The sequence below is a fragment of the Pieris brassicae genome, unplaced genomic scaffold, assembly GCF_905147105.1.
Source record: "Pieris brassicae unplaced genomic scaffold, ilPieBrab1.1, whole genome shotgun sequence".
Taxonomy (NCBI): Eukaryota; Metazoa; Arthropoda; class Insecta; order Lepidoptera; family Pieridae; genus Pieris; species Pieris brassicae.
Genome location: NW_025576024.1, coordinates 2501 through 7500, shown reverse-complemented (window position 1 = coordinate 7500; position 5000 = coordinate 2501). Strand labels below are relative to the sequence as shown.

At 43.7% G+C, this 5000-nt stretch overlaps 1 non-coding gene across 1 annotated transcript; it reads right to left on the bottom strand.

Annotated features, from left to right (window-relative positions):
* Positions 1 to 26: 26 nt before the first annotated feature.
* LOC123719377 lies at positions 27 to 1932 on the bottom strand. The gene has a single exon (XR_006755433.1). It is a non-coding gene; the product is annotated as a small subunit ribosomal RNA (ribosomal RNA).
* Between the last annotated feature and the right edge of the window lie 3068 nt (positions 1933 to 5000).

Genomic DNA, 5000 nt, shown 5'->3' with positions numbered 1-5000 from the left:
ACAAAACAAAAAGAAAAAACCAACGTTAATGATCCTTCCGCAGGTTCCCCTACGGAAACCTTGTTACGACTTTTACTTCCTCTAAATGATCAAGTTTGGTCAACTTCCCAGCAACGCCGACGGCCGTGAGGCCACCGCGTGTCGGTCCGAAGACCTCACTAAATCATTCAATCGGTAGTAGCGACGGGCGGTGTGTACAAAGGGCAGGGACGTAATCAACGCGAGCTTATGACTCGCGCTTACTAGGAATTCCTCGTTTATGGGGGATAATTGCAAACCCCAATCCCCAGCACGAAGGAGTTTCAACGGGTTGCCCGGGCCTCTAGGCCAGGGAGAACATGTTGATTCCTTCAGTGTAGCGCGCGTGCGGCCCAGGACATCTAAGGGCATCACAGACCTGTTATTGCTCAATCTCGTGCGGCTCGAAGCCGCCGGTCCCTCTAAGAAGAATTTTAATACGTCGCCAGTGAGTTGCGCTCCCCGAGAGTCGCGCACACCTTGAATGACGACGCCTATTTAGCAGGCTAGAGTCTCGTTCGTTACCGGAATTAACCAGACAAATCGCTCCACCAACTAAGAACGGCCATGCACCACCACCCACCGAATCAAGAAAGAGCTGTTAATCTGTCAATCCTTCCGGTGTCCGGGCCTGGTGAGATTTCCCGTGTTGAGTCAAATTAAGCCGCAGGCTCCACTCCTGGTGGTGCCCTTCCGTCAATTCCTTTAAGTTTCAGCTTTGCAACCATACTCCCCCCGGAGTCCAAAATCTTTGGTTTCCCGGAAGCTGCCCGCCGAGCCATTGTAGTAACGTCGGCGGATCGCTAGATGACATATTTACGGTTAGAACTAGGGCGGTATCTAATCGCCTTCGAACCTCTAACTTTCGTTCTTGATTGATGAAAACACCTTTGGCAAATGCTTTCGCTGATGTTCGTCTTGCGACGATCCAAGAATTTCACCTCTAACGTCGCAATACGAATGCCCCCAGTTATCCCTATTAATCATTACCTCGGAGTTCTGAAAACCAACAAAATAGAACCGAGATCATATTCTATTATTCCATGCACGAAATATTCAAGCGGCATTTTGAGCCCGCTTTGAGCACTCTAATTTGTTCAAAGTAAAATTGTCGGCCCACCTCGACACTCACCGAAGAGCACCGCGATAGGATTTTGATATTGAACCGGCGTTTTACCGCCGGCTCACCGACGATATGCTCCGCAGACGTGTCAGTATCACCGCGGATGCGGTGCACCGACAGCGCGGCGCACAAATGCAACTACGAGCTTTTTAACCGCAACAATTTTAGTATACGCTATTGGAGCTGGAATTACCGCGGCTGCTGGCACCAGACTTGCCCTCCAATTGTTCCTCGTTAAAATATTTAAAGTGTACTCATTCCGATTACGAGGCCTCGTAAGAGTCCCGTATCGTTATTTTTCGTCACTACCTCCCCGTGCCGGGAGTGGGTAATTTGCGCGCCTGCTGCCTTCCTTGGATGTGGTAGCCGTTTCTCAGGCTCCCTCTCCGGAATCGAACCCTGATTCCCCGTTACCCGTGACAACCATGGTAGTCGCAGAAACTACCATCGAAAGTTGATAAGGCAGACATTTGAAAGATGCGTCGCCGGTACTGGACCGTGCGATCGGCAAAAGTTATCCAGATTCATCAAAATTAACGACTTCGGACGCATGGCCCTCCGCCGATTGGTTTTGATCTAATAAAAGCACTCATCCCATCACTGGTCAGAGTTCTGATTGCATGTATTAGCTCTAGAATTACCACAGTTATCCAAGTAACTGAGTAAGATCTAAGGAACCAAAACTGATATATTGAGCCATTCGCGGTATCGCCTTAATACGGCTTGCACTGAGACATGCATGGCTTAATCTTTGAGACAAGCATATAACTACTGGCAGGATCAACCAGGGAGCTGCTTACGCAAACGACACGCCTACACCGCGGTCACGCGGCTTCGGCGAGCCGCTGGCTCGGCGGCGTCGAGGGGCGCGCGCTTGCGCGCGCGCCTTCTCGACACGCGTGAACGTAACGCGTCGAATTTGCACGCGACGCGACGTTCGCGCTTCATATCGATAGACTAACTTTGACCGGTCTACGAGCGGCCGTCCCGTCACGATCTCGCAACGAGGTGATGTACAACGATGCTCGACCACTGTGAGGGACATAAAACTGCAACGAACACGACCCCGCGGGCGGGAATCGATGTTGTGACAATTTGAAAATTGAACATTCATCTAAACGCAACTTCTCAATTTTTATTCAATACGTTATTGTAAACATATTAAAACTCGGCTGGCAATTACATGCGCACACACACGCATGATTCGCACTAGATACGATCAACGCCCGGAGCTTGAGGGATAAATTCCAACACGACGCTGCGCACACCGTTTCGACGATGGGCGCGTGTGCGTCCTCTTTTATACATTCTTTCCATATACGGTCGCCGTGGCGACCGCGCACGTGTCGAACACGCTAGGCGCCCTGCGTTGAGGTGTGCCTAGAAGCGTATTCTTTTAACATCACAGATAACACCGGGGGAGACGGTCCCAAATCTTGGTCGATTGGTAACATCACCATACGGTCTGCGAACGCGGTGCTATAATATAATTTTATATTATATTATATAAAATATGAGGAGGAGTAGTATGTATATTCTTTGTTATTTTGTGTTGACACAAGAGAGATATATAAAATGTACTATACACCACACACACAGAGAGAGAGAGAGCTGGGAAAGATCTCGGCGGTCTCGCATTCGAAATACGAATTTGATATAATTTCCTCCGAAAATCCATACCCATATCTATATCATCCATGCGCGAATATATGTATATAATATTCTCACACTTCGCACAAACACAAAAACAAGAACACATTCTCTCTCGTCCGTCGTTCGTGTCTATTTGAGACGAACGACGCGCGGCAACGAGAACGAGTCGACGCTGTGCGCACGACTGTTTCGCTCCACATCTATACCGAGAGCAATAGTCCGCGTCGGCATTGGAGCGGACGTCGAATGTTTCTCGTAGAGCGAGCGAGAGAGAGACGATTTTTCATTTTATTATGTATGTGTATTGGCGTGCAGTAGTAGCACGTAGTAGTACTAGTAGTAGTAGTAGTAGTAGTAAAAAAATATTATTATTTATTTTATTGACTGATATGATTTTGTTTGTTTTCTTTTTTTTGCATAGACATTTGTATTGATAGATATGTTTCTCGTTGAAGCTCGCAGCACACGCTCAGAGAAATGGCAATGTGGGTTTATTTGAAGAAAAGAAAAAACAAAAAAAACAATTATATTTATTAATAATATGTATGTATGTATGTATGTATGTATGTATGTATGTATGTATGTATAATAATGAATTATAATAATTATTCCGATGCAACGTCAGAGGAAAATGTTTCTCGTACAGGTGCGGCGCGCGACGGCCGGCCGCTCGACAGTTTCGCGCCGAATGTTTCTCGTTGAAGCTCGCAGCACACGCTCAGAGAAATGGCAATGTGGGTTTATTTGAAGAAAAGAAAAAACAATTATATTTATTAATAATATGTATGTATGTATGTATGTATGTATGTATAATAATGAATTATAATAATTATTCCGATGCAACGTCAGAGGAAAATGTTTCTCGTACAGGTGCGGCGCGCGACGGCCGGCCGCTCGACAGTTTCGCGCCGAATGTTTCTCGTTGAAGCTCGCAGCACACGCTCAGAGAAATGGCAATGTGGGTTTATTTGAAGAAAAGAAAAAACAAAAAAAACAATTATATTTATTAATAATATGTATGTATGTATGTATGTATGTATGTATGTATGTATAATAATGAATTATAATAATTATTCCGATGCAACGTCAGAGGAAAATGTTTCTCGTACAGGTGCGGCGCGCGACGGCCGGCCGCTCGACAGTTTCGCGCCGAATGTTTCTCGTTGAAGCTCGCAGCACACGCTCAGAGAAATGGCAATGTGGGTTTATTTGAAGAAAAGAAAAAACAAAAAAAACAATTATATTTATTAATAATATGTATGTATGTATGTATGTATGTATGTATGTATGTATGTATGTATGTATAATAATGAATTATAATAATTATTCCGATACAATGTCAGAGGAAAATGTTTCTCGTACAAGATCGCCACGCGACGCGACAAGATGCCGTTCAACGGCACGATATCTACAACTCTGTCGATATATATGTAGATAGTATCTACTCTGTCAAGTATATGTGTGTAACGTGTGGTGGTGTGTGGTGTGGGGTTTTGTTAGCGATAGCGATACGTTTCTAGTTAAAATTGAATATTTAAAAATAAAAACTCTTCTGGTAAGAAAAACTATTTATGGTTTATTATGGTGTGTCTAGTGCAACAACATCAACATTGTCATAATCATAATAATATAATTATTATTAGGGCTATAGGTTAACCTTCCAAATAGGGACCGTCGATTTAAATGTCGATATTTTTAATTATTCTAGATAGTACTCACTAAAAGAAACTTAAGTGCTTGCTTACTTACTTACTTACTTAGTTGATTGAGTTTTTTTTTTTTTTTTTTGAAACTTTTTCATACAAATTGATATATAAGACATATATGGCCGTTACCGACCGCCGACCAAAATCTATTTCATAAAACCGACATAAAATTGATGTCAAACGTCAATCACTTTGAGTTGACTAAGTGTAAGGGTTCAGATTATTTTGAAAGTATCGATCATTTGCGATGCATACGAGAAAAAGATCATTCATTTCATTGTTTGTAAGTTGTAAATTTTGTGTATTATATTGTAATTCTTGAGTGAGAATTGAGTGTTTACTTACTTACTTACTTACTTACTTATTGAATATCCAAAAAGTACCCAAAACCGAATCAGAGCGCCCCACTATCCACGCGGTCTTGTCTGCCCTACCCCTAGAGTGTATATAAAAGCTCGGAGGCGCGCAGGGAGAGCAGCCCTCACCCGCCGTACCCAAAG